General features: G+C 41.6%; 1 protein-coding gene across 12 annotated transcripts in view; it reads left to right on the top strand.

Moving 5' to 3' along the window:
• NFIA (nuclear factor I A) overlaps positions 1–18,222 on the top strand; it is a 249,284-nt gene that overhangs the window by 116,408 nt on the left and 114,654 nt on the right. The gene's annotated exons all lie outside the window — the stretch shown is intronic.

Here is an 18,222-nt window from a genome sequence, read left to right as displayed (position 1 = left end):
CGATCCAGTCTGTCCTGGGCACATAAATACTCAGCCAGCAATTATTCTCTTTGCTGTTTTTCACATTCAGCATTAGTTTTGGGCACTTTTTAGATGTGTTCCATTACCTATGCCTAAAACAGGGGGCCAGTACACTACGTTTCTTATCACATTGCATTATTGACACTGTAGTTAGAGCTGGGGTGATATTTTAAGTCTAAATCATATCCTTCTGTGGTTTATGCATTTGTTAAAGGACTTAGATGCATTTAATATATTCTTTCCTTCAAAGTTTGGAAAGTTTGGAACGCAACAGAGTGGACAGAACTACCTTATACTTTTTTTCCCATCCCCCATTTTTATTTATGGCCTTTTGGAGCCAGAGCTCTGAAGATTTACACTTGGCAGGAGACTTAGGCACTGTGCTCGTCCTGCTCTCCTGGTAGGCCCTAGTAAATCGTGAGCTCTTGGAGGCAAGGGCTCTCTCTCTTTGTTCTTTGCTTCTACAGAGCTCAGCAAAATGGAGATCAGCAGGGTGGCAGCCTTGGGTACAGTCCTGATTAAAATTAATCCTGGTCAGAATTAGTCCTGATGACAATTAGTGATCCTGGACTAGGCAGTGAGGTCCTTGTGCGGGGGTAAAGGATGAGCTCTCTCCTAGATCAGGCAGGAGCAGTCTGTAGGTGTTTCAGCAGCTGCAGGTGTGGGAAGAGTTTCTGCTTGCATTATGGTACCTGTGTAAGGTTGAGAAAGCTGCAAAGTCAGATATTTGGTGCATTCACCCCTCCAGTGTCCTTGCTTCTCAGTCTCAACAGCACAGAGCAAATTGTCCTGGAATACATCCTGGGTATTGCTCTTGAGTAAGGAATGGCGAAAAACCAGGAAAGGATTTTGCCTAGTGGGGGAGCACAAGACAGTCATAATTTATTGCAGGCTTGCCTGTCATGACTAATGGACTCAGCCCCTATTAACTGAGCTGTGGCACCTAAACTGACTATTTTTCTTCAGCTTCTTCCCTCAATTTGGATGAAACTGTACACCTAGCAAGAAAGACATCCTTCTTTTCTCCAGGTTAGATTTCGGAGGTGTGAGATAAGAGGACTTCAGGGACACACACCCACACATGTAGACCATTGTTGGGGTTACATGGCACCACCACTTCTGCCCAGAAGTTTGAGTTTCAGGGCACATACCTAAAAATACAACAGTGTAAACTCTGTAATACTTCTGGCTGCCTTCTCTCTGCCACACTTCCCCACTCTCCCTTGCTATTCCTGTTTTATTTATCCTGCCATATAAAATGAGTGTCTGGCAGAGACTGGGCAAACTGGGTACATCCATGGGTACATCCATGCATCCATAAAATCATAGCTGTCCCAGAACAAAGCAATGTGCGGGGTTGGGAGACATTTAGAGGAAGGCTCTGTACTTGCATGGACTGATTTTATCCCAGAGGTTATTTGGGAACTCCTTCAAGATGAGAAAACTGTTGTAAAAGGATGGGCCAGACTTTCCTCATCATTGAGAGATGAGGAACTGGGGTTTATAACTAACTTTTTTTTACTTTTAGGCAATTATTTTTAGGCTTGGGTTTGCTAAATGAAGAAATTCCTCTTTTGGAACCAGCATGAAATACCCAATTTCTGAGCATGTTCACAAAAAGATTTACTTTTGATAGGAAGTTTAAGGGGGGGGAAAAAGCAGCCTCTTTTAGAGTCTTACATACACTTTTCTAACTAGATCATGGGCTACATAGTAATTTTAGGAAGGGAACACAGTTCACGTTTGAGGACTAAGTTAAAAAACTCTGAGTTTGAAATTCATAGGACAGAAAAATTCCTGCTTTATTCTTATGGTTTGGCATCAAACCAGTCATATGCAAATTTTGAATTGTGCTGCAAAATAGTTAAATAAGCAGATCTAAAGGGTGTAAGGTTCCCAGATCCTTTGTAACATCCATACACAAGTAATTTTATAGCTTCTACCAATATATTTTGAATCACTTTTCTGATTCTATTGAAGAAAATGTCTGGAATTTTAATAGGAAGGACATGAAAAAGATAGTTGAATCTGGATAAAATATTCATAGATATAAGAACTTCTAGTTCCAGGAAAAAGGCTGCTGGGTGCCTTCTTGACTGTTCTTCTAATTTCCTAATTCTGTTTTCCCTGTTTTCTGTGCTGTGTGTTTAAATAAACTCTTCTGGTTCTGTCTTTCACACATCATTGCTTTTTGCTTCAAAGGCTCCTTTTAAAAACTTATTCTTTGGTTTAATTTTCTTTTGAACATGAATTGGGCTTCACCAAACACTCTGTGTACAGCTCACACCCACAAATCCTGAGAGCAGAGTTGATTCTGTCTACATGTAATTTTGTGTATGGAGTTACTCTTTACTGCATTGGCTGACAGAGTTTCTGTTTTCAAAACAGTTTCCTTCATTGCTCCTGCTTTTATCAATCTCATGGTTGGGGCTGCAACTTTTCCTCCCTCGTCTTTGTGGAAAAACAGACCACACTCCAGGCTTGCACGGAATCTCTTCCACCATATGTTTTTAGTAATTGTATAGTAGGGGGAAGAAAAAAAAAAATCACTTTTCCCCTGTCAGAAATTTCTAGCAACACTTTTTTTGTAAAGGCCTTCATCAGAAGTGGCTGAAATTCGAGACTATTCATAGAAACAGTCCTCAGAGAAGGTTAAGTTCGAGAAAGAAAGCAGAAAATACGTCTAAGCTGTGACTGAAAAATCCCTCCTGAGCGGTGGGAGCCGCGCCTCGCACGGCGAGCGCTCTTTGTTTTTGTGGCACTGGAAGCAGTCCGAGGGCTCGGCGGATGCCGTGTGCTGCCGGCTGCCAGGACAGCTTTCCAGAGGGTGTCATTTATTTCCCTCTCTGCTACAAACTTTTCTTTGCACTGGGTTATTTCTCTGCTGTTGCACCTGTGCCCTTTGGTGGGCAGTGGGCTGCATCTGCTGCCTGCTGCATGTCGATGAATCGTGTGGCATTTTGTGTGCCTCCCTAACTGCATTTCCCCACTTCTGATTTACTTTTCAGCTCTGATATTTTAATACCTTGTACGGAGGCAAATGTATCTCTCTTGCTGTTATTCCTCGTTTCTTCCACTGAACAAGCTACTGTGGGTGGCAACTTAATAGTAGGGAATAAAGCAGAAAAATATCCCGTTTTAAAAATACAAGACACTCAATTGACAGAGGCAAACATGGTATACTCAGAAGGCAGAAATCAAATGCTTATTTACCTTTTGGGATGAGTTGTTCAGATTGTAGATAATCCCATTAGAGTAGGAACAATCCTCTTGGATGGTGAGGTCTGTGCAGCACATGTGACCTTGGGACCAGTTTGCTGAGGCACCTGAGTCCTTACCTGAGTGGTAATGGGAATTGGTAATAGTCTTAATATCATTAATAATTTGTGCTCCAAAGGGTTTTTAGGTATGGGAGGAAGTGATTAAGGAAAAGGTAGAGCTGATTCTTTGCAGTCTTCCCAAGGTCTATAATGGGACCAGCACAAGGTCCTATAAATAGCTTTGAACGTTTTAATCTGTAACATTTGGTGTAAATTGTAACTTTCAGAAACTTATCTTTTATGTGGTGCAGTTTGCTTTTATGTCCCTACTGTCTAATCTTATCTTCCCATGTGCTGAAATATAAAAATTCATTGCAATTATCTTTCCTGTAGTAAGATATCAAGGAGTTGGTACATTGTAAGGGGAGCAGGTTGAAGTACAATCAACACACATTTTTCTGGATCTAAAAATACCAGTGTTCCAAAGGTCAGCTAAATGATAAATCCCCTTCTAAGTGTATATGTAATACACATGAATGCACACTATAAATTTGTTTTATAGATTTTCATTGAAGTGCTTCACAGTCTGATGATAATTTCAAAACGTTTCGAGTTTATCTGAGGTCGCCGGTACAGCGAGCGACGGCAAAGGCGGCAAAGGGAGGAGGTTCCGTCCCTCTCGGCCAAGGGAGAAGTTTGGCTGTTGAGCATGGTGAAAAATCCATCCTTGTTTTTCCCTAAGAAGCCAGTTGGACAACTTCTCCTGTGGCCAGAGTCCCTCCTGTTGATTTAAATAGGACCAGGCCCTCGTATTGGGGTATTGACTTCTCCTTTGTTTCCCTGAGAGCACGTCGGGTGAATGTGTGCAGAGCGCGGCTGCTGGAGCTCGTGCTGCCTTTCCTGTGTGGACAGTGTGATCCATAGCCCACAATTTAACAGTGTTTCTAGCAGGGCAAACACAGAAATTCTTCTAGAAGTACTTCCCAGAGCACCGTGTCCCCTCTTGTGGGCTTTTGTTCCATGCATTCAACCAAGGCCCTGTAAATAATGTAATTTACTGGAAACATTTTCAGATACGTGAATGCTAAAACGGATTTTCTCTAACATATAAGGAGAGGAGACTTTTATTCCTTTCCAACTGGTACAATTTATTTAAGTTTGGTGGTCTTGATATGTCTTTATTAGGAGTAACAGTTAAAAAAGAGGTAGCGGTCAAAGAAACCGAAGGACTCTGATCTGTTTCTCAAAATAATAAGTATTTTTAAGTACACCCAGTGTTTCTTGTACCGAACTAAATAAAGCATTCCAGAGTAAAATAAACATGTCTTCCCGTTTAGGCTTTCATTGCACAAGTCCTGTTGAAATTTGTACTAAGAGAGCTTGAGAATTTCCCTCCCTCCCGTGGGCGATCCCAGTGTCCAGCATTGTGTGCAGCCTGCTCCGTGCTGGGGGGCAAGCACAGCTGGGTGCTCAGGTTTGTGCTCGCAGGAGCTTTGGAAAGAGCTCATCAAATGGAAACGCCTCACGTGCGTCGCCTGCGTGACTGTGAGGGGCAAGGCGAGTTTTAACTGCGCTTTCTGAAGTGTTACAGGCAATACAGTTGCTCTTTTCGCTGGATAGTGCTTACTTTTCTTTGGGATCACAAATATTTGAATACAATTATTCAGTCAGCTGGACATCTTTTTCCTCCCGTTTCTGCTCGAACAGTAGTAGAATTTAGTGTTGATTTAAAAGACTGTCTGCCTTAAAGCAGATTGCAGAGTTTGCACACTGTGAATTGTAATTAAAGTGTAAGGGGTGCTTATTATGTCAACAACTGGCATGAGAACCCCCGAGCAGCAGGTGACCCCAAACATGTGACGTTTGTGACAGCTAGGATCCTTCTTTCACTGGTTTAGCAATCTGAAAGACCAAATTGAAAGAAGCCCAGAGGCTGTATATTTCATTAAGTCCCAAGGGAAGTGTGGGATACAGCTTCCTTCTGCTTTGCTGGGACGTAGCCAAAAACTTTCTAGAGGCTCTGTTTTTGACAGAGGCTTGCTGAAGGGGGGGAAGAAACCTTCCACCAATCACCCATAGGACCATAAATTTGACATTTCCCACAGTTTCTTTGAGGCACTGATGTTGCTGTGTCAGCAGTATGTCCCGAATCTTATGTTGTATTGTTTGAAAAGGAACAGTCAAACTTTCAGGGGAGCTGAAATGTTTTTCTTCATTGTCCAACAGCTCCTCTGCTGCAAAAACCCACAAGGATTGTAAAGCACACCTCTCCAAACAGGGGCTGCTTTTATCAGCAGTGGGTTCTGCGTGTGCTGGCAGAGCCTGTGCTGCTCTCTGACGAGGCAGAACAGTCGATAACATTTCATCCATGTTACAGAGCAGGCAGGAGATTATCAGTGTTACCCACATACGACCTGATTGCAGGGATGATAAGGAAAGGGATCCTTATGAAAGCACTGGGCTAAGTCTATCCCCGCTGTAATTCCAGTTGGGTTGTGTCAAGAATTATCTTGGCCCAAAGGCTGAATTATATGGTTTGTAACGCAGCCTGTAATTTATTTTTAAATAATTCTGAGTTTCGTGTTAAGCAAATTCTTCAGCCCACCAGTCCTTTTGTGGGTGACCTGTCGTGCAGCTGGAAAACCCATGCTCTTCCTGAGCCTCCACGGGAGAGCAGGGAGCACTTCTCTGCATGTTTCAGGGCAGGAGGGCTTTTCATCTTTGATAAGAAAGTTGACTTAATTTTTTCCAAGAGGTTTGAAAAGCAGCAAGTGCCTGCTCCTTCTCCTCATGTGTAGTTTGTTGCCATCACACACACACCTATTGATCTGTCCATGCACACGGCCACAGCATGTCCTGCCAGCAGGTTTGTGTGATGCTGATTCCAGATCCTTCACTTGCCTCGCTGGCACCTCGATCACATGATGGTTGAGGGGTTTTCATGCTCCCTAGGTTAGTTTACATTTATATATGTTTTTAATTAGTGGATTAAAGGTTTCGAATCCTTGAGTCCCAAATGTGAGCGTTATCACTTCTTCCACTGAACTAGTAAGTGTTTCTGGTCCAGTCACTTAACCTATAGTCCTCATCTGCCTAGAGAGATGCTACAGTAACCAGCATTTTATGAAGAAAATAGATCAAGCTAGATAAAGATAAAATACATTTAATAGTACTCCTTTTAGTACTTCTGTTTCAAAGGAGTATTTTGAGAATTATTGTTGATGTAGTTCTTTGATCTTGGATGAAAGATGCTTTAGAAATGTAAAATATCTTGGTTTTTTGTCATCTCAGTGGCTGTGAAATTTTTCTCAGAAATGAAATTTTGGAAAACACATGCAGAAGGTTTCAGTGTAGACCCAATTGCTTATTTTTTTAGTAGACTTTCAGAAAAAAAAGTGACTGGGTTGTTTGTGATTACACATAGCACAGTGTGTCAGTGGAGATGTAGGTAATCTGGAGTTCCTAATGCAAGTTCTCTCATTTTGACATCGTATCCCAGTGCTACTAAAAATGTGATTTTGAGGGTGGTTTGGAGCCCTTCCTGCCCACTCTGTGTGTTGCCATCATTCCCACAGGATTGCATTTTTATTTCTAACCCTGCACATGGAGCCAGTCAGACTCTGGAACTGAGACAGAATTAGGTCCTAAGAAGTGCTGGAACAGAAGCTTTGCCACCTCTCAGCTCTGGCCCAGGGCAGTGGTCGACTTAATGTCTTTGCATTTGATTTCAGTACATTCTGACAAAGACCTGCGAACAGCCTCTTCCCTGCCAGCAGAGAAATGGGTGAAAATACTGTTAAAAATGGCAGAGGAAATAGTTGTAAGTCAATGAGGTGGTTACATTTGGTCTGTTCATAATTTTTGGACAACTCACTTCTTTTGAAAATCAGCTTCTAAGTGAACCCTTTCCCAAATGTAATGCTGCACCTTTAACTTTTCGGAAGGTCTGTTTCTGAAAAAAATAAACAGCATTAGTAATGTTTTGATCTTGGAAATTTTAGGGGGTTTTTTTTGTCCAACTGAAGCTTTCAGGCTCTGTAACGTACTGCTTGCTAAAAGGCACACTCTACAATGCATTAAGTACAACAGAATATTCCTTTGCAGGATTCCCTTTGTTGCAGACATTATTTATGACATTTTAGTCAATATTTGCATGGCAGACTGTCCAAAATTATTTTGTTTTAGGCACATCACTGATAACTGGACCCATACTCTTTATCATTCTTTTACATTCATTAGTCACTCTGTAGTGTTTTTAACATTTTAAAACACTCATGCAATTCAAAGGAAAATAGATTTCAGCCAAAACGCCTTCAAAATTATCTTTTTTCCTTTGAGTTATTCAGCGATTTTTAACACTTCGTATGTTTGATGTTTTTTTCTTTAGTCTCAGCAAGGCAAAGTTTTTGCAGGCTTTGACTATGCTAAAGATAGGATTTTGATAGAAAAAAAAAAAAGTGAGGTAAACTGAACTTAATGTGAAAATGTTATCAGACGTGGTGTAAGGTGTAGCCAGCCAAAAAACCTGGCTATTTGCCTTCTGTGTAAAAGGTAATTTTTTAAAAAAATTACAACAAAACTAATTAGCAGATATTCTAATGCAAAAAATGTTGCTGTTAGTAAAGTTTCTTCAATATGCCAGAAAGCAGATGGTGGCAATGGAATAGCGTTTTCTTTTGCCAGCTTTTCTATATGCTTTCTAAACCTGCAAGAGCTTTTGCTATTCAGTATTCAAATTTCTGACACTCTATGATCTTTTTCATCTTAAAACAGAAATAGAAACTGAAACTTAAAAATGTAATCAAGTCAAGCTGTCTGTTCATCGGATCATAACCATGGCTTTAAAAGTTTGATTAAAATTTCGTCTACGCAGTGTAGTTACGGGTTTGGAGAGCTCTGGACTTTTCTGGTTTTAAATTCCTTCCTCAAAATTTAGATTTGCAGCACTGGGATCAAGTGAAAATGGATTTTTGGTTGCATTTGCAGAGTCAACACATCATGCTGAATATTTTTTCAGGGGGGCAACTATATATACACCCAGCTCTTTCCTATATTTATAATGATCCAGTGTCCTTTGAGGTGTAGATATCATTCCGTTCCTCCATGATTTATGGTGGTTGTAGCTCAGATTTTGCTGTAACTCGTGCCGAGCCTGCAGGATGTTACTTCTCTCCAAGTTTTAACTTTCTCTTCCACTTGCATGGCTTACAAACACAGCAGAAACACAGACCAAGTAGGCTGCCTACCAAAAGGCTGCTTTTTTTTCTGCCCGAGTCTGTGGTGTTGATGCCAACATGATACTGATGCAACAAAACACGTCCCGATTTTTATGGTAATTCTCAGTTCTTCTTCGCAGTCTACAATATTGTGAGAGTAGAAACAGATCCACGGAGCAACAATCAGTGGCAATTCTTTGTGGGCAAAACCCTCTGACTTTACACTTGGAGAAAGGCTTCGGGCTGAGGCAATATTTCTGCAATTATTTTGGGGAAAGAAAAGGGAAAAGGAAAGGAGGAAGGGAAGAAAGGGAGCTATCGAGCAGCTTTTCCTGCTGTATAATTTTATATATCTATGTATTTTTGCCAGCAGTTTAATTTTGTATTTAGCTTAAGAAAACCTGAAATGGAAATTTTTCACATGCCACGTTGAACTCCTCGCAGTGCACAGAACAAGGAAAAGACATCTGCCAGAAAAAAAAAAAATTTGGCCACTACAACCAAATATGTACTTAAGAGGGACTGAAATGGGAGCCAAGAGGAAAAGTGTCAGGTACATCAAAATAAAAGAGTTGTGAAAACGGGACTGCAAGTGTAGATCTACAATAAAAAAATAGTACCTAAACTTTGCTTAGACTGCCTAATCTGTACCTTGATATTAATCTGCTATTGACTGAATCTCCATGGAATATTAGTTCATCTTTTGTTTATTTCTTAAATAGTCACACATATTTTTATTATCAACATCATTTTTCCCTGTGTAAAATAGAATAATCCTGAATAGGGAAAATGGGCCCATTCTTTGACATATTAGTTCTTTTTAAGTATTCGTCACTCTGTTAGATGTATAGATTCCTAGCTGAGTTTTTGGTTGATCACAGGAAAATTTTACACTTGTCCTTTCGAGGAAAGAGAAGCGGGAGAGACTGAAAAAGGAGGAGGAGGCTGGGGCTCCTGCCCAGTTTGTTGGTGTGGCAAAGGTTTTTCTTTGTTTTTGCTGGCTGGTGAAACCTCACATGGCTGAGGCTGTGGAGAGACCTTAGGAACAAGCACAGACTGAAATGCAGGAGCACTCTGATGGTCTCCACAAACAGCGTGTGTGTCCGTGTGGTTTTAGAATGGCCAGCCCTGGAAGGCAATTTGTGAGACGCGTGTTCGTTGTCCAGGGCTTATTTGTCTTTTCAATGGAGGGCAGTTTTGAGAAAAAAAAAAAACAAAAAAAAAAAACTGCTCTGGAAAATCTAGAGATCCTCCTTGGGTGTGACCTTGTAGCACCGCGCGCCTTGGCCGGAGGAGAGGCGCCAGCTCGCCAGCTCCTGCTTGGGATAAAGGATGAGGATGGGCACTGACGCCAATAGCCTGGGAATACGCAGCTCCCCGCCTAGGGTCCCATAAGGATGAGTTTGTCACAATAAATAAATAACAAGGGGATGGTGGGGGATAGAGATTAATTGGGTGGCTGTACGACCGCCAATGGAGTCTCACCATATGGTGGCCATAATCCTGCTTTGCTGATGTTGGTTTTCTCACCAGGGTAAAACCGCACAAAAGCGGGACCTGGGGTCTTTGACCAAAGCTACCAGATCTGCTCATCACACAGGCTCATCTCCACTTGCCTTTGTCCATGAAGTCAGGCATTGCAAAACCAGCTCTTTCGTCACCCTAAATGCTACTGTTGTTATTGTTAAAGTGAGATAGAAAGTACTCCAGAGAGAAATGATTTCTTGTTTTTCAAAATACCTAATGAGAAAAAGAAAGGCAAGTGAAACAGAAGCTGGGGGTGACTGGAAATATCCCCTTCTAGGTGACTTTGGATCCGCTGTACCAAGTAATTTTCTACATAATGTAGTTGAAGGCTTCCTTAGTGGGCGCTGCCATTGCCATTGTAATGGCTGCATTGGTGGGAGGGAGACTTTATTATCCAGAGCTCGAGAGCCCAGCCCTGTGCTTTCTACTCCTTTTAGTAACTGTGCCTCTCAAGGTAAATCACTTAACCTCTATGTGCCTCCTTCATCCCTGCATAAAGTGGGCATAGTTATGCTCACCTTTCCCACAGAGGTGTTGTAAAGCTTAGTTTAATGTTAATAAGCTGTTTTAATTTTCAGGATAAAAGGATGTTCTATAAATATACATTAGAAGTAATAATAGTTTTAATGTATGCCATTATTTTATAGCAGTGCTTTTCTAGTTTTAGAATTTTTTTAGTGGTTTGAAATTATTACAGGACCGGTTTTTGTTAATTAAAGATTGACATTCGGGCAAAATTTGTTGAATTGTTCTATAAATCCAGGTCCGTGTGCACTGAGCATGCCCAGAGCTGTGCTCACCTGCACTTTGGGATCATCAGGACGGCCCTTTGGCTTTTAGAACAACTCTTTGATGCATGTGCTCAGAAGTTTGATGGCTTCTAAATAGAATGGTTCAAATAATTCAAAGCACTTGAGATTCGTATAGTGTGAAGCAATTTAAAATTATTGTACTGCAATTAATTTTAAATAACTGAGCACTGCATATGTCTAGAAACCCGTACAGATCCAAATGGAAGCTCTCTAAAAATTGAAATGATTCAATAAATTTAAATCACTCTGAAGAAATGGATGTAAGTACTGTAAATCATTTTGTGAGGGGGATAAGCAAATTTTCTACAAGTGAATCTGAGGGTAGAGACTCTAATTAGATTTTTTATTTTGGGGTTTATGATGAGGAAATGTAGGTTAATCTATATTTCCTAGGGATATGAGGGCAGCTCTTGTTGATCCATATGGTTTCTTGTAGCTCTTACATAGGCTGCTTTTTTTTTTATTTCCCAAGATTACAGAAACTTAGCAATCCAACTTTGCACATATTTTTTTTCCATTACAAATATCTTTCCCTCCAAATCTGTATAAAAAGACATGAGAAAAATATTGGTCCACAGCTAGAAATGCCAAGTGTATTTTTAAATGCAGCTAAAAAAAAAAATCCTGCAGAATTAAAACCCTGTGCAGCATGGAAGCTCACATTTTGTGGAGCTGGGCTGCTCAATCAATATGAATTTTTATATACCTCCATCACTGATTCAGGTACAACCTGTATCTGCAGGTACCAAAGTGGATTATTGCCTGATAGCTGTTCGTTAGCTGAGAGCATGTTCTCTCTCCTTTCCTTACAGATGTATTAGAAAGATGCTATCTCGTTGTAGGGAGGCTGCTAAAAATATTGATGCGAGACCTATTGGAAAGTAATGTCATTTCCATTGGCTCCAGCTCAGCGCCAGGAAAATCCGCCTGCCGCTTCCTCCTCGTGTGCGTGCAGCTCCCTGAGCCCTGCTCCCAGCTCTAGGGTTGTGGTTCTTCCCAAGTTCCAGGGCCAGAAATGAGAAATTAGGGTGCTACTCTCCTGACCCTTCCATTTCACTGTGTCCCCAACAGGCACAGGAAAAAAACGGGACAGCGTGGTTCCTCCTCAAAGCGCCCGGCTCCGCTCTTGGCACGAGAGTGCTTTGTCCAGAGACGTGGCCACCTCTTGGCAAAGGGCTCCTGAGGGCCTGGCCACTGGTGTCGAGATGTCCCAGGTCCCCAGGGTGGGACAGAGCCCTTGGTGGCCGAGGGAGCCACTCTGCCAGGCTACTCCTGGTCATTGCGGTCTGGGGAGGGAAATTATTTCTGGATTTGCTCCATGGCTGGTGGGTTCTTCCTGGCTGGAGGAGACACGGAAAGCAAGAGGGGCCCCTCAGCAGGGTCTTCCTTAAGGCCTTACCTTACTTTTAGACAGTTGTCATTATCTTTGTCTAAAGGTCATGGCTAAATTGAATAAAAGGAAAGCTGTGTGTTCCTGTCGATGCACAATGGCAGTATTGACTTTCGTAATCCAGTTTGCTGAGGGGTGAGAGAATTAAATTAGATATCTAAGCACAGAAATTGAGAGCCTTTGAAAACAAAGATAAGGAGACAGCCTGTATTTTCCTTTTCCTGGGAGCTCTGGGCTCAAGATTTTGCAGGTGTGTCATCTGATCCATGGCTTGCATCGATCAAAACTGTGCCAATGCATATTTAATTAGCAAGGGGACCCTGGATGCATTATGGCCATCATCCCTATATTGAATGGACTGTCAGACTTTCTGAATGCCTCCCCACCCCCCCGCTTCGTTGTTTGGGGAGCTTCTGCATTTTGTCTGAGCAGCTAAAAGTTTCTTTGTTTTTAGCTGGTGATGCATACAGCACCACTGAGGAGAATACAAACAAGTAAAGTCCTAAAGTGTTTATTTTGTCTAGGAAAAAGGGCTGAACCAATTTGAATCCTTTGGGCAACGGATTTTTGTATCTCTTGGAATTAAAAAAACAGTCGCACGATGTTTACTTTAAGAATATTTTATTATAACAAATAAAATCTGTGCTGTGGGATTTCTTAAGGAAGCCTTTGATGACAATTTGAATTAAGTCAAAATTAACGTTTGCTACTGCAAAGGAATAAATAGAAAATGTTCCAGAAATGAATCAGTAAGCAGGAATCAAAGGCTGTAAACTGTTTTAAAAACAAACATTTAGAAGTGAATCAAATACTTGTTTGTAATATCAAGGAACAAATATGGGAATACACAGATTCCCCACATTCTAGGCTATCACACGATAGCAGTAAATCATTTATGGGCTTGTGAGAACAAAGAAAGTTGATTTAAAATGAAACCATTTTGATAGAGCTTTAGGGTCTCGCAGGCTCTCAGTGAAGTTTCTCTTTCCCATTTCCAGCGAGGAGGGAAGTAACGGGGAATTTCTGCAGCCAAAAAAAAGTTAGGCGGGGAGTTGTGGAGATCTTTGTTTGCGTTCACCTTGGTACAAAGCCGGCCCAGCAGACAGAGTGTTGCCTGATAAACAGATGTAATACACAAAGTCTGCTTACAATACCGAGCAACAGACTGTGGGCACATGTTTTGGGCTCATTCAAACTCATCAGCATAGTCTAGCTGGCTGTTTTGTTGCTAGTCTGCTTACGGGGTAGCTTAGGAGCGTCTTACTGGTGAAGTAACAAGGAGGGTTTTTTTGCCACAAAAGTTTTGTGGCAGGGGCTGATGGGAAAATCATTTGCATACATCTTGTTACAAAGGCTGACTACTTCCTGGCTTAGACAAAGTGTTGCCTGATAAACAGACTTAACACACAAATGTCTGTCTGGAATAAACAACAGCAAGCTTTGATTTACATTTCCATTATCGAAGATAATCTCTTTCCCAGTGTACAGGAATTAAGACTCCTCGCCTTATTAAAAAAAAAAAAAACAACAAAAAACAAAAACCAGGCTGGCACCACAGGGATTTTACCAGTGCAGAACCTCACTGAGGAGCCATGTGGATGGGGTGTACAGTGCAGGGGTATGGAATAAAACTGGGAATCTGGCGCAGGCGTGTACATATGTGATGGTGAGGTGGATGATAATGAAGCACTTTGAACTCCCCATAAAAGTTAACTTGAAAGCAATGGCTGAAGTAAAATGGAGAGCCAGGCCTTCCTTTAAAGAAATCCTAGTAGCCACCAAAATTGCCGTAAATAATAATTGTAGCGTACATGGAGTGACCCCTATGTGTTTATATTATAATGTATAATGAAGGGAAAGTGAGTGCAAAAAAGCCCCAGTCCTGGTGCTGCTTTCTGTTTGTAAATCCCATAAGCTCACCACATAAGATTGTATATAAAAGAGCATGATTTCGATTTTTTTTTTAATTTTTTTTTAATGTATATAAATCTTTGGTAGAATCCATGCCCAAAATTATAGATGAAAAATTTATTGCATGAACACAACCCAGCCATATAAATTTTTTATTACAAATAGGGCTCTGAAACTTGAATAAAATATGTCAGTTTATTATACAGTATTCCCCCCACCCCCAAAGCATGATATGAATGGAAAATTTAACTTGTGCATTTCTGTGGTGCTACTGCGAGGTGCTGGGCTGGTGGTGAAGGAGAGGAACCTGCTGTATTTCACTGCAGAGCAGGCTCAGCATGGGCAGTGGCAGTGCTGCTTTGCTCATCTGGCATCTCTGGTCATTTTTTTCCTGCACTAGGCGGGGATCACCTTTACTGTTTCCAGGATAGATGTGTCTGCACCTGTGGTAGCTTGCGGGCTGCTCAGAGGCTCGGGTTCTGCTGGGGAGCTGCTCTGCAGAGGTAAAAAATGATCTTGGCACCTATTCACTGGGTTTGTGCAAACCAGCAGATATAAAATAAAGAGGGTCACTGCCACCCCCAGTGAATTCCAGGCTGGATTCAGCCTGCCCTGGAAAACACGGTGTGTTTTTGGGAGTGCTCCACAAAGCGTCCCATCTCTCCCCAGTCAGGGAGCCATGGAGTGGCTTAGCACTGGGAAGTGCCATGGCACTCGAAAGAGGCTTTTTTGGTGGAGGAGTGCAACAAGGCTTCACAGTCTGTGTCACGGTCTACAAAAAAGAACAACATTGTCAGTCTGTTGACATTGGTCCTGTCCACGGGCCAGACTTTCCTGGGAAGGTTTTATTCTTTCCAAACAATGGAGCTCTCCCTTCCAGTGCCGCCAGCCCTGCTTCCATGCAGCCGCCGTGCAGCCCAGCTGGAGCTGTGCTCCTGCTGCAGCTGAAAAGGAAAACTGCAGCCTGGAAAGTCCAGAGCTTCCATCCTGGAGCTGGAGGTCCCTGCCTGCGTAGGGTTTGGGATCAGGCAGATCTGGGGCTCGGTCGTGCTGGGGTAGCATATGCTTAAGGAACAGATCCAAAGAGGAACAGAGAATAGAGATGTGAAAGGAAATGCTACTTTGAAAAACTAGCCTGTTTTGTTGTTTGGGGTTTTTGGGGTTTTTTTTCCTTTATCCCTTAATCATAATTGATTCTTGGAAGTAGAGAGTAAAATAGCTTCAATATGTTTTTTTGATCCTGTTTGCCATGGTTGTGGTTGATACCAGATCCCCTTGAGCTTCTCTTGACCAGTAACCTTGAGCCCAGTGCACAGACTCACTCGAACCCCAGCTAGCTCAGGGTTAAAAATTCCAACCACTAACTTTTCTCTAACTAAAAAAGCCCCCAAATAAAACCCATTGTGCTATTCAAGGTTAAGCTTCCTTAAACATAAAACTAGATTCCTTGGTGATTTTTTTTTTTAATCAGCAGTCTTAATAGTGGTTCCTCGCTATAATATTTCCAACTCCATCTGAAATCATTTAAATCCTCCCCTTAATAACATGCACTTTATTGTAATATACAGATTCTTTGGCTTCCTACCAGCCTTAGCTTAAGGCACCAATGAAACTGGTTGCCGCAGGGGGCCGTGGATTCAAGAGGGGCTCGCATCTACTGTATATTTTGTTTTGTATGTTTTCCAATGGCTCTAATTATTGCAGGTGGTAGAATTTAACTGGCAGTGTTGTTGCTAAAGAAAATAGGCATAAAGTGTATACTGCTTTGCAGAGTGGCTATCAAATATATAGAAAAGAGAAAATCAAATGAATTGTTAAACTGCTCTATAGTAAGTGATTTTATTGATTTAATGCAAATGCTTATGAAAACGATCTTCCATTTATATCAATTATGTATGGGCAAAAATTAATTTATTCCTCCGGTCACCTGTTTGGCTAACTGACTCAGCAGGACAGACATTCCCCCTCCTGGTGTAGCCGAGCCCGCAAAACACTAAGCGTTCAGAAAACTGGAATTTGAAAGTTTCCATGTGCAAAACAACAAAAAAGCCCCGACAGGAGTTAGTGCCAACTGCTGAAAAAGCAGAGAGCAAGCGGTGGAGGCTGAGCAAGACTCCCTCGTCCTAGGCAAGACTGTAAAACACAACGGCTCTGATTTTGCCAATCCCTTAACCATGTGGCGGCACATTTATATGTGCCGGATCATCTGCGGCATCTGAATAAAATCAGGGAAGCAAAATTCTGCATATAAACATTTTGGCTAAGTGCCTCAACTCAGTCTTCTTATCTGGGGTTTCCACAAGATGCCACCTTGCATAACAATGCTGAGCACACGCTTGCCCAGTCCCTGTTTTCGGTAGCCTCCCATGGTCCCCACCACAGGATTGAGTGGCTTTAATTCTACCTCGTCCTGTGTTTTACTGCCCTGCGCCTCTCCATGAAGAATAGTGCTTAAAGCTGTGTTGCCTTTTCCTGGGAAATTAATATTTAATTTCAGCAGAAGGGGTGGGTTGCAGGGAAGCAGAATTAGGATAAAACGCGATCGCCGGAGCCGAGGCGGTAAGAGGAGAAAGTTAAAGATTCAGCGTGCAAACAAACATCCTACGGCCACCCTCTTGTGCCACCAGCCTTGGTGTTGGAAAAACAGCTCTCCAGGCAGACAAAAGTACTTTGTTTGTTTCTCCCAAGCCAGGAGCAGCTCGGGCTGCGTGTGCTGCCCACCGGCTGCAGGGCTGTGCTGGAGCCAAGGTGCCAGCGCCGAGCCCGGCTCCCGCGGCCACCACCACGGCCCTCCCTGGGTCCTTCCAAATTTTAGGAAAGGGAAACATGCTCCCATTCCCACATTTCAGCAGGAACGCCTCCAAACCTATAAATTTTTTGTGGAATTCCGAGCCTACTTGAAACATAAAGCCCAACCTCTGATTGAGCCATGGCTGGCTGGAGGGGAAGAAAAACCTCAAAAATAAGCAAAAGGCTAATGCCCGCCCTGTAAAATGAAATCCGTTGAATGTTGACTTTGAATGTTAACTAAATATTTTACATTCCTAATATTTTACCTTTGTTTCTACCTTTGCGGTATCGGAAACACGAAACTTCTTGCCAAAATCCAGAATACAACAGCACTGTGCATGTTACCCCCATAGTGTATCTGCTGGCATTGATTTCGGCTTCAGGGAGAGATAATTCAGAAGATCAATATTTAAAACAAAATTGCAGAAGTGAGGAAATTTCTTTTTTCCTTGAGCTTCATTGGCAAAATTATTAAAAATAATAAATACAAAAGCCATGAAATGGGTTCTGGGATGCACTGGGTATATATCAGTTTTTAGGGGAATTTAATTGATTTTAAGTGGAAGGATCATGGCTGAAGCTTTCTTTGCTTTTTTATTCTGAGTGTTTATATTCTGAAATTTATCAAGTTTTGTTTTGTGAGCGCTTTTTTTAACTTGTAGATTTTAATTTATACAAGATTGTCCTCTAAGCTTTTGAATGATACCTAAAGCAGACAGTCAGCAGGTAAAAAAAAATTTGAATATTTAAAATAGGCATTTTCTTTATAGTGCTCTGTGGTAATTAAAATCTTCATTTGCTTAAAAGCAAGGAACCTTTTTAAAGCAATAAATTAGCATTGCTTGACCCAAGGTCACTAGTAGTACTGCTTCTTCCAGCACTATTAATACCTCAAAGAAAAAGAAGGGGTGGTGTTATGACTCTGTTGCAATAGAAGTAAGATTTTCAATTTAATCACAGTTAAGTGTCGTGACCTTTTGATCTTGCATTGACTTCTCACTGAAATGTGGTCAAATTTCAGACAGCTAATTCCAAACTCTGCAAAGTCAAGGTGAAGTCAGAAAATGGGTTTGCCACGATGAGGGGTGGTGTTGAGGCATTAGCAAGTGGTTTCATTGCCTGAATTTTGTTTCACAGCAAAAACTTTTTCTACAGGATCAATAAATCAGAGAAAAATTTCTGGGGAAAGGAAAAAAAATGTATTAATTGCAAAAAACAGTGATTTGAGGGATTTCTTTAAAAATATTTTTTCCCGCAGGTAAAGGGACTTTTTTTTTCCCGGTTCATAGTGACAG

The sequence above is a fragment of the Sturnus vulgaris genome, chromosome 9 (assembly GCF_052056855.1).
Source record: "Sturnus vulgaris isolate bStuVul1 chromosome 9, bStuVul1.hap1, whole genome shotgun sequence".
Classification (NCBI taxonomy): domain Eukaryota; kingdom Metazoa; phylum Chordata; class Aves; order Passeriformes; family Sturnidae; genus Sturnus; species Sturnus vulgaris.
The sequence above is the reverse complement of the archived record's forward strand: the minus strand, read 5'-3'. Positions and strand labels throughout refer to the sequence as shown.